Below are 12,500 nucleotides of genomic sequence, written 5' to 3'. Positions count from 1 at the left end.
ACCAAATGACATGAATGTTGTGAGTAGAGAGGTTGAAAAAATCACCAAGTACTCTGAATTGTAAGTAGAAATGGCAAGAGAGTATAGAATGCGAGAGAGTAATGTAAACGTGATACCAGCGGTGATCGGAGCGTTGGGCTCCATCCCATTGAAATTTCAAAACTTCTTAAGGCAACTGGAAATCCCATTCAAGATTGATGTTTCGAAAAAAGCAGCCTAATTGGGCACAGCACACATCTTAAAGAAATTACTATTTGTCTGAGGTCCTTGTTGTGACTTGGCAGATGACTAAAGACTCTTTCCACAGAGTCTGCATTTCTGGGTGTCAGAAGTTTTATAGATGTTATACATCACTGAATTGGTCGCGAGGGCCTAGTCTTGTGCAGCAATGATCAGGTTTTCGGTAGTACGCTTCAAATCACCTCGCCCAAACCCATGATGTTGTATTATCCTTGACATCTTGTGTATTCCTTTCAAACTGACAAAGACTACACTGTGTTACGAAGGAGGAATAATAATAATAATAATAATAATAATTATAATAATAATAATAATAATAATAATAATAATAATAATAATGAATTAAAGTATATAAGAATAAAGATGTACGATAAAAATAATGATTAATAATAGATTATATGTGTGTGTGTGCATGTGCGTGTGTATAGATAGATTTCATGTGTATATATATATATCAGATGGCTGCCGTTTTTCTTTAATCTAATGATTTAGACCAATGATCTAAGGATACTTTTCCAGGTCCACTCTAAGTGTGTAGCATGTGATTATGGCAAAATTTTTATGCTACTTCTGCTAAGTTAACCGACCCACTACCACAAAAACACCTATTATTCAAATTGGTAGTGATGGCAAATATATGGGAAATTACCACCTGTGTCATCTCTTGTGAAAGGTAGGAGAGTCCAGTTTGCTGGACATTGTTGTAGAGCTGAAAAAGAAGTAATTTCTACTCTTCTCCTCTGGAAGCCATCTACTCGCAATACCAGAGGGCGCACACTCTCCTACCCTGATGTAATCTCCAGGGATACAGGCATCCAGCAACAGGACCTCCGTAATGCTATGATGGACCGTGAAGTCTGGTGTAACATAGTAAATTCCATTGTCTCGACCACGGTCGAACAATGATGATGATGAGTGATGGCACAGGCGGTAAATAGACTTATCAGAGTTTTGTAAACCGGGTTCATTCTTTTGTTTTTTTCATTCTTAGATATAGATTTCTTTATTTACTCACACAGAGCTTAACACAGATAGAAAAGATCAGAGATGTTGTAAGTTCGTTCCTATGGATACATCACGGCGGCTACAACCAGCATCGTAACACACGCCACCAACACCATCTTCAAACGCCATCACGTGAAAATATGTCACAACGAGAGTTGCCAGCACCAACAGTTGGAGAGCTTCTGCTGCTGTTGCTGCTAATGACCCAAACGCCGCCAAGTAGTTTAAATAAAATAATGAAATCGATGTGAACAAACATTTCTTGGGGTGCTTCCTTCTGAAGACTCCGAACCTAGCCTTTTTCGCCCGATATGCTCTTACTCTTTTACTTGTTTCAGTCATTTGACTGTGGTCATGCTGGAGCACTGCCTTTAGTCGAGCAAATCGACCCCAGCACTTATTCTTTGTAAGTCTAGTACTTATTTTATCAGTCACTTTTGCCGAACCGATAAGTGACGGGGACGTAAACACACCAGCATCTTTTGTCAAGCATGTTTGGGGGACAAACACAGACACATATAAACACACACACACACACACACACACACACACACACACACACACATATATATATATATATATATATATATATATATATATATATATATATATATATACGACGGGCTTCTGTCACAAATCCACTCACAAGGTTTTGGTAGGCCCGAGGCTCTAGTAGAAGACACTTGCCCTAGTTGCCACACATTGGGACTGAACCCGGAACCATATGGTTGGTAAGCAAGCTACTTACCACAAAGCCACTCCTACGCCTGATTTTTGCAAATATTTCTGCATTGTTGCACGATTTCTTTATTTCCCTTTTCTTTTTCTACCTATGGAATTGATAATTTTAATTTATAATGATTTCATGAAACAATGCATAGTCTCTTTGCCATGCCTTGTCTAGTGAAAAACTAAAAATGAAAAGTCCTTATTGGTCTTCACTCATCAAAGATTCTAGTTTTCCTAAATATATGAATGATAATGAAAGTTCTGCTTGATGTAATAATGTCTCAATTATTGAGAATTCACGAGCAACCAGGAAACAGGCAGTAACGAAGAAATAGCGGTAAGAACGCTCAGTGACTTTAAAAATACGGGTGCCAATATGAGCATAAAAGTGTACTTCTTCCATAGCCAACGTGACAAATTTCCAGAAAATCTTGGCGATGTCATTGAGTAACCAGGAGGGAGACTCCACCAGGACGTAGGAAAGGCATGAAGGCTTTTCTTACGTCCTGGTGGAATCTGGGACAGACACATGATGCAAACTACTGCTGGAACTTCTAGCATGAATGCTATGCTTAACCACACAAAGGAAAATTATACAAGCAAAGCTTTGTTGAAGGATTTATTGATATATTTTAGCATACATAATTAGCCAGTGTTACTACATTGTCTTGTACGCAATTATTTTATACAATGCCATCGAATATTTTGTGTTTATCTTTTCATGAATATTTAGTGAACAGATTTATACATTTTCTTACGTTTTATGGCAATATTTTGTTTTATCTCGGGAGGGTCATTATGCTAATCATATAATCATATACCTATATATGTCCTTATGCTTTATAACATTTTTTTTCATAAAATATTCTTTTTATTCCATCATTTAATAGGAAATAAATCAGTTCAGCAACTACTGAATATCATAAAGATAATGACAGCTCAGAAGGCTAAACGTGGCAAATTCTCAAATATGAATGTCAAAAACTAAAGCCAACTTCACAAATCTGATGATATGTTCAAATTCAGCTCTCCAAATTTAACACATAAAGCGCGACGGGCCACGTCAGGCACAGGTCGACAGGACACGATCGTGGTCCGGTTAGATGCATTTAATTTATGGGCGTTTGTTGGATGCATTTAATTTATGTCACTAAAACGCACTGATACCCCCCTCCAAAATGCAAGCGGACTAATAGTTCAACTAATGACTTTTCAGATGATGTAAAGCTTGCCACTATTATATACTAAGAGGATACTTTTTACTATTTTTTGTTTTTTATGTGTGCATGGTAGTCTCATTTTCATAAAATATGTTCAACAGTCCATGTTATGTAAGTGCAAATCCCAGCGCTTTATGGGTTAAATTTAGAATTACTCCAATAACTTTGCCAACGAAAATAGTGTTGACCAGTTTTGTGTAATAAAATGCTACAAATTTCGAAGTAAGAGGTTGCAATCGATTATATTTACCCTAGTGCGTAACTGGCACATTAATTTATCGATCCAAAGATGATGACAAACATTATCCAGGGCAACAAGATTTAAAATCAAAACCTCCAGGGATGTAACTAAATACTACAAAAGATTATTTATGCCATCACACTGTATGAGGGACAGTTATTAATTATTGATTTAAGGCTTCAGATTTGCTGGGCTCGCACATAGTTAATTATATCTACCAGAGAACCTGACTAATACTTTATTATTATCGATCAAGAAGGATAAAGGGGAAGTTGGCATCGGCGGGATTTGAACTTAGAGTGTAAAGAAAAACTACAAAGTAATTTGTTGGTCACAAATAGAGTTATTAATCATTGAGAAGTAATAGTGTTAATACTATTAACATTTTGTCCAGAATATCAGAACAGCAATAAAATTCACAGGGTCCATGTTACATTTGTAATAAGAGTTCCGTTACTGATGTTATTCCCTTTTAAGTAACAAGTTCAAATGTACGCATCATATAAAATTTACGTCATTATATAAAATGCTTGGAACTTAATAAAATGTCAAATAGTGGAACTTAATAAAGACACGTGCGTGTGCGAACATGTACACATACATTAACAGAATCGGCAGAATCGTTAGATCGTAGGGTGGAATATTCTTGGTATTTGTTCTGCATCTTTGTGCTTTGAGTTCAAATCCTGTCAGGATTCATTTTGTATTTCATCATTTTTCGGCGTCAATTAGAACATATCCATACCGACACAATCTATCGGAGGATCTTTAAGAACTTTAATATACTTTGCGGTATTAAGGTGGCGAATTGGCAGAATTGTTAGCACGCCGGGCAAAATGCTTAGCGGCGTTTCGTCTGTCTTTATGTTCTGAGTTCAAATACTTTATTCTTTCGGGGCCAATAAAATAAGTAGCAGTGGGCACTAGGGTTGATGTAATTGAGTTATCCCCTCTCCCAAAATTGCTTGTCTTGTGCCAAAATTTGAAACCAACATACTTTGTCGTATTTACATTATTTATATTATTTATTTTCGACGGATATTTGTCCTCATCGTGTTCGTTGTTAACACAACGTTTCGGCTGATATACCATCCAGCCTTCTTCAGGTGTCATGGGGAAATTTCGAACCTAGGTTCACATTCTTAAGGTATTTCCCCAAGACACCTGAAGAAGGCTGGAGGGTATATCAGCGAAACGTTGTGTTAACAACGAACAAGATGAGGATAAATATCCGTCGAATGTAAATAATATAAATAATGTACATAATTCCTCATCTCTTAAATATAGAACTGTATTTGTGGTATTTGTTCTGGTATTTGTGTTCTGAGTTCAAGCCCATAGTTGACTTGGCTTAATCTACCATCTTGTACTACCACCACAACCTGGCACCTCCAGTGCCTTCAGCGAACCTCACTCCACTAAAAGCACCCAGGTTAGGTCTTTAGTTTGAGGATATCTTCCTCTCCCCACCCCTACTGGTTTTCCAGTTTCTGTAAAGAATTATGGGTATTGCCTCCCCCTTCTTACTAAAGATAAAATATTAGAGAAAATATATACACGAACAAACATTCAGGACATTTACACACAGATATTCAAAAGTATACAAAGAGGCACATCTTTACGCCGACACACAAACCCACGTATTTTGGGCATCTTAACGCTTTAAAGGGTTTCCACCGGGGAAATTTAGGGGACGCAAATCATGCGGTGTATCGGCCGTATAACGTTTGTGTTATCATGGGTTAAGGTGCCTTGCTTTCAAACAGAAATATTTTGTGACAATAAATCTCCTTCTTTACACCAATGTCAAGTTTGCATTTTTTATCTTACAGGGAGAAGCTAACAAGTACTAAACAAAGTACATAGGCGCAGGAGTGGCTGTGTGATAAGTAGCTTGCTTACCAACCACATGGTTCTGGGTTCAATCCCACTGCGTGGCACCTTGGGCAAGTGTCTTCTACTATAGCCTCGGGCCGACCAAAGCCTTGTGAGTGGATTTGGTAGACGGAAACTGAAAGAAACCCGTCGTATATATGTATGTATATATATATACATATTTATGTATATATATATATATAACGGGAAGCTTTATGAAAATAAACAAAAGACGAAGGCAGGTGGAAAACAAACGAACAATTGTATTAGTATGGCGCTCAGGAAATATAAATAAAACAAGTCTTTAACGTTTCGAGCCTATGCTCTTCAACAGAAAGATACACAGAGAGAGAAAAACACAGAAAGAAGGAGAGAAAAAAAATGCGTGCAGTAGCTAACGAATCAACATGGCGAATCAACATATATATATATATATATGTATGTTTGTGTGTCTGTGTTTGTCGCCCCAACATCGCTTGACAACCGATGCTGGTGTGTTTACGTCCCCGTAACTTAGCGTTTCGGCAAAAGAGACCGATAGAATAAGTACTTGGCTTACAAAGAATAAGTCCTGGGGTCGACTAAGGCGGTGCTCCAGCATGGCCGCAATCAAATGACTGAAACAAGTAAAGGAGTAAAAGAGTAAAAGTGCAGGCGTCGATATTATCATCCAAACCCTTAAAGGTGGGGATTCATTACGGCAGTAGTTGGCTGGGAAACCGATGAAAGAAAAACAGTGTCTATTTACAAACAGGTAAATTCGAACACAGTTAAATATCATATAAGCTGAAACAACGTTCATATTAGCTGGTGCAGGGTACGAAACTTTGGCTTTGCGGAAGGATGTCAAATGCCTTATTGATCTGAGTTTGATGCGCTGCCTTACAAATTATGTTCATCGCTATATTAAAGAAATGGCGCATTGTCAAACATTTTTGATCGCCTGCTTTACGAAGCTATTGAAGGATGCTTATGCATTATTAAAGAAGATGAATGGAGAAATGCCAATACATACATACATATACATACATGTGTGTGTGCATGTGTGTGTGTGTGTGCGTGTGTGTGTTAGTGTGTGTACGTGTAAGACCCTTTTCTATTTTCTATTCATCTTTATAACACCGTCTTTTCTTTGAATTTCTATTCTATTGCTGTTTCCCGTTGTACAAATTTAAGCACAAACAACATATCTGTTGATGATATAACAGTTTGTGCACACCTAATCTTTTGAGAAACTATGCTTGTTGAACAAACGGTTCTTCCAATTCTCGCCGCTTTCAACAACTTAAAATAACTCCACGATTGTTTTCACTCCAGTGTGTATAATATACATATATAAACAGTATATACAAATATATATATATAATGTGTGAATGTGTGTCTATACTTTCATTTATTTTTTACTCTCCCTATTGTTTTTATCTACATTCACTGTTCGTTGCTCAAATACCACATAACAAATATTGTTTGTAGGAGATTTTTATTTTCAGCCTTTTATTGTCAGTTCATGGTTTGCAGCCATTTTGTTGTGCTACGGTTCTTGAAATTATTTCATTCAGTTGGAAATAGATAGCACGATGTGCTCATAGAAATGATGACACCTTTCAAACTCACACAATATTGCGCTATTGTTTGAATCTCTTTTCGCCAACGATTGCACAATCCCAAAAAAGGAAAAGAAACAAACTTCCTTTACAATATCCTGTATGCATCACATAATCTTTTACTTCTTGTTCTTTTTTAAAGTATATTTCGTAAAAAAAAACTGACAAGGCTTGATATTTGCACATTGTGTTTTCATCCCTCTTATACATTAATGTACAATTGGCTAATCTTTCTTGGGCTCGTAAATAAATCATTCTCTTTGTGTAAGTATTAAGTTACATACAAAATTTATCTTAATGAGCTTACCACCGTGAATACTGAAGTATATTGTGTGTTTGAATGATGTTTCACTCTTCCTATTACAGGTTACATCGCTGAAATGGTTTAATCGTCGGTTCATATCATTAACAAAGCCTTCCACTGCACTACAGTAAGTTTTCTTACAACACTGCTAATTATTTAATTATTTAATTGTGATAACTAAACATGTGTAGGGAGTATAAAATTGCATATTTTCATTTTTCTGCAACATATTAACAGAGACTTGTTTGTCTTTTATAAAGGATCAAAAAATTTCTACGCTCCTTACATTGTATACCAATATATTTAGATTGATATACATAAAGTGTATATAAATACACTTTATGCGTAGGCGCAGGAGTGGCTGTGTAGTTAGTAGCTTGCCTACCAACCACATGGTTCTGGGTTCAGTTCCACTGCGTGGCACCTTGGGCAAGTGTCTTCTACTATAGCCTCGGGTCGATCAAAGCCTTGTGAGTGGTTTTGGTAGACGGAAACTGAAAGAAGCCCGTTGTATATATGTAAATATATGTATGTATGTGTGTATATGTTTGTGTGTCTGTGTTTGTCACCCCAACATCGCTTGACAACCGATGCTGTTGTGTTTACGTTCCCGTAACTTAGTGGTTCGGCAAACGAGACCGATAGAATAAGCTTAAAAAGAATAAGTCTTGGGGTCGATTTACTCGACTAAAGGCGTTGTTCCAGCATGGCCGCAGTCAAATGACTAAAACAGGTAAAAGAGGATGTGTATATATAAATTGTATATGAATTATTGCGTATGAAAATGTGTGTTTGTGAGGTGTGAACTTACGACTATATGTTTTATTATTGGCGGCGAGCTGGCACAAACGTTAGCACGCCGGGCGAAATGCTTAGCGGCATTTCGTCTGTCTTTACGTTCTGAGTTCAAATTCCACCGAGGTCGACTTTGCCTTTCATCCTTTCCGAGTCGATAAATTAAGTACCAGATAAATTAAGTACCAGATGTAATCGACTGGCCCCTCCCCAAAAATTTCGGGCCTTGTGCCTATTGTACTCTTTCTACTGTATATGTTTCGGTCACTGACAATACGCTTTTCAACAAAATTTTTGATGTCTCAAAAATTATCCTGGTTATTATGGTATACGTAGTTATGTAAACCTGTGCGTGCATGTATGTGCGTGTGTGTATATTAGTGTATTATATATATATATATATAATATATATATATATATATATATATACATATACAATAATCCCTCGACTATCACGGGTGTTACGTTCCAACATTCCCCCACCCTGTAATATGTGAAAATCCGCAAAGTAGAAACAGTACTGTATATATTTTTTATTATTTTTATGATTTGTATATATTTATTTTATTATAAATGCAAAACAACACCACGGAGGAATCGACGTAAGCTTAAATAATAAACCGCGATAGATGAACCGTGATATGGCGAGGGATTACTGTATATATATATATATACACGTATGTATGTATGTATGTATGTATGTATGTATGTATGTATGTATGTATGTATACAGGACCTTCGGGTTAAGTTTGATAATTTGCATAAGAAGAAAAGAAAGCACAATATCCCTTCTAAAGATAAAAATATTTTAAAAAATCAAATATCAAATCGATTATAACTGGGAGATAACATTTCGCTCAAAGTAGCCATCCTGAGCTTCCACCACCGAATCATGACGACTCCGTATCCTGGTACATGCGTCCTTCACTTTGTCCCTGAGAAGATATACGATCACCCCCTTGGTTTTTACCCACCAACTCGGCCTTGGTGTTGCAAGAAGAGCGGTTGGTGTCCCCTTCATTTGTACACCCCGCCATATAGTAATCGGGAGAATTAGGAGGCCAGAAATTCATAGAAATCCTCCAACAACTACTCCTGACTCTTTCTGGAGTTATAGCAAGGAGCCGAAATCTGCTGCCATACATGTGGCCTTCTGGCAGCAATCCTTTCTAGTTAGGGATTGACCCCTGTCTCTAGCAACTTCACTTAGCCGTCTGAGTTGAGCCTAAGTTCCTATTGAAAGATGCAGGAATTAATTCCGACGCGCACCGCACTCTGGATCCCTGCTGTGTTCCTACTGACCACAGCTTAGTGGTCTCCGTTGCAGCTGTCCATGACACTTTTTACTGCTTTTATAGTGTTTACAGATATTTAGGCTGCAGTTATGATGTGGATATTGTGATACCCAGCGCGTGACATCATGGTGCAGGTAGCTTTATTCTAGTATTCAGATGGCTTCCAGGCTAACTTTTTCTCAATCACAACTTTAATATTTATGCTCTCCAACGCTTAGCGGCATTTCGTCTGTTTTTACGTTCTGATTTAAAATTCCGCTGAGGTCGACTTTGCCTTTCATCTTTCTGGGGGTCGATAAATTAAGTACCTATTTCTTTACTACCCACAAGGGGCTAAACACAGAAGGGACAAACAAGGACAGACAAACGGAATAAGTCGACTACATCGACCCCAGTGCGAAACTGCTACTTAATTTATCGACCCCGAAAGGATGAAAGGCAAAGTCGACCTCGGCGGAATTTGAACTCAGAACGTAGCGGCAGACGAAATACCGCAAAGCATTTCACCTGCTGTGCTAACGTTTCTGCCAGCTAGCCGCCTTCGATAAATTAAGTACCAGTTGCGTACAGGGGTCGGTCTAATCGACGGGCCCCCTCCCCCAATGTCAATGCAAAATATGGTGCGATTTCGAATCCCAACACAAGTCCACACATTTACAACTGATCTTAACGCTTTCTGATAACTTTGTTGATATGACAATAATGAGAATTACGCTGATATTGATAACGATGGCGACGAAGACGACGGCAGCAACAGCCGCCAAGATATTGTGGACTTGAAGAATACTTATCGAGACATTTTCGTTGGAATAAATAGTCGCTTATGACATCAATATCAAAACAAATATCTAAATATATATTTTGATATTTCTGTGGATGTTTTCAAACGGAAGAGTCTCTTCACATCAAGTCAGCCAAACTTTGACATCTTGAACAAGATCAGATCAGCTGATGCTCTCTTTCACTCTCTCCTACTTCATCGTTACCATGCCTACGATCCATCGAATGAATCAAGCGACTCAAAAAGAATAAATACAAACAAAAACAGCGTCAGTTGAAAATATTTTACAAGACAGAAATCTGCAAAAAGAAAATAAAAAAGAAACAAAGAAAATCAGTTGTATTTCATAGTTCAACTTCCTTTCCTACAAACCTTTATTTGCTTACTATTATTATTATTATCAATATCATTATTATTATTATTATTATTATTATTATTATTGTTATTATTATTATTATTATTATTATTATTATTATTATTATTACTATGATTATTATTATTATTATTATTATCATTATTATTATTATGATCATATTTGTTATTATTTTTAATATTTGAACTTTATTTGTTGCTGATTTATGGCTTCACTTTATTTTTCTCCATATATATATATATATATATATTATATATATATATATATAATATATATATATATATATATATATATATATATATGTATGTATGTATGTATATATATACTTATATATACATATATGCGCATATATAAAGATGTATACGCATATATACGTATACACACTTATTAATATACATATGTATATATACGTACATATGCATATATATATAGAAAGATATGTGTATGTGTATACACATATATACATATAAATATATATACATGTATACATATATATAAATATGAGCATATATATATTTGTGTGCGTGTGTGCATGTATGTATATTATATATATATATATTCACCTGTGAGTGTGTGAGTGTGTGTGTGCGTGTGTGAGTGTGTGTGTGTGTGTGTGTGCGCGCGTGCGTGCGTGCGTGCGTGTGTACTTTCAGCTTATTTGCAAATTCTGTGATAAGTCTTTCTATTTCTGACGCATCTCGTGACAACTCGTTTCAAATCGACCGCTCCTTTATACGAAAATGTTATTACTCATAAGACAGTTGACGGTTGAATATTTGCAGAAAAGTGATTATATAGCACTTAATACTGACGGATATTACAAAAGAAATTCATGTAGATGTTTTCTTAAAAAGCAATACGTCCAAATAGAATTCTATAAATGAATGAAACTAGAAAGAGTCTTATAACAAAAATAATTGCCATCTTATTTGTCCCTTTCAAACGCTTCTAAGAAATTTTGGAAAGTTTAAATTCTAAGGATTGAAACATCTAACGGATCTTATCTATGAAATTAATGAAGACATTTCGTCAAAAGAATCACGGTGAGACGGAAAATGAAAATCTAAAAAATAAACTATAAACTATATAGGCGCGGGAGTGGCTGTGTCGTAAGTAGCTTGCTTACCAACCATATGGTTCCTGGTTCAATCCCACTGCGTGGCACCTTGGGCAAGTGTCTTCTACTATAGCCTCGGGCCGACCAAAGCCTTGTGGGTGAATTTGGTAGACGGAAACTGAAAGAAGCCCGTCATATATACATATATATATGTGTGTGTGTGTGTGTGTGTGTTTGTATGTCTGTGTTTGTCCTCCAACATTGCTTGGCAGCCGATGCTGGTATGTTTACGTCCCCGTAACTAAGCGGTTCGGCAAGAGAGACCGATAGAATAAGTACTAGGCTTACAAAGAATAAGTCCTGAGATCGATTTGGTCGACTAAAGGCGGTGCTCCAGCAAGCCGCAGTCAAGTGACTGAAACAAATAAAAGAATGTATTTGCTATCTTTGGTGTTGTTGTTGGTATTGTTGTTGTTGTTTAGCTCCAATACGGTCTTCATTGAGCAGACTTATGATCAAAGCTTTTCCAACCGTGACTATCACATCGACTTATATGTGTGTAGGATTTCACTATCCAAAGTGAATAATTCTTTAAGGCTGTACGTTACGGTCAAAAGAAACCGGGTCTCTGAGCCTGGCTTGGCTTGAAAAAGGCAATGTTTATCGTTTTATTATTAGGAGTTGTATTTAAAATGTCTTTAAATATTTTGTGTCTTGTAGAAATATTACCATTTTATTGCACATAAGTTTTAACAACAAAATCTTATATGGATCCCCAAGGACCTTATGGGTCCCGGTTGAGAAAAACTGGAGTCGAGGTTCTGTCGTTTGTTCGTCTATGCGAAGTCTTCAACTTTTCTATAACAGGAGTAATTGCTTTTAAAACTTGAGTATTAATATTTTGGATTTTTTTTTAATTCTAAGGATCGTATTCATTGTTTGTTTGTGTGTGTGTTGTTTGATTTGTGAGACTCTGTGTGT

General features: G+C 36.5%; 1 protein-coding gene across 7 annotated transcripts in view; it reads left to right on the top strand.

Moving 5' to 3' along the window:
* Window positions 1-12,500, top strand: part of LOC115209328 (beta-1,2-xylosyltransferase RCN11) — a 378,713-nt gene that overhangs the window by 337,837 nt on the left and 28,376 nt on the right. For 6 of the 7 annotated variants that reach the window (XM_036501052.1, XM_036501053.1, XM_036501051.1 and 3 more), the window contains one exon: window positions 7,281-7,345. The exons of the other annotated variant lie outside the window; for it this stretch is intronic. The gene's annotated coding sequence lies outside the window, so the exon portion shown is untranslated. The remainder of the gene's footprint in view (window positions 1-7,280; window positions 7,346-12,500) is intronic. 7 annotated transcript variants of the gene reach the window in all.

The sequence above is a fragment of the Octopus sinensis genome, linkage group LG3, assembly GCF_006345805.1.
Source record: "Octopus sinensis linkage group LG3, ASM634580v1, whole genome shotgun sequence".
NCBI classification, from domain to species: domain Eukaryota; kingdom Metazoa; phylum Mollusca; class Cephalopoda; order Octopoda; family Octopodidae; genus Octopus; species Octopus sinensis.
The sequence above is the reverse complement of the archived record's forward strand: the minus strand, read 5'-3'. Positions and strand labels throughout refer to the sequence as shown.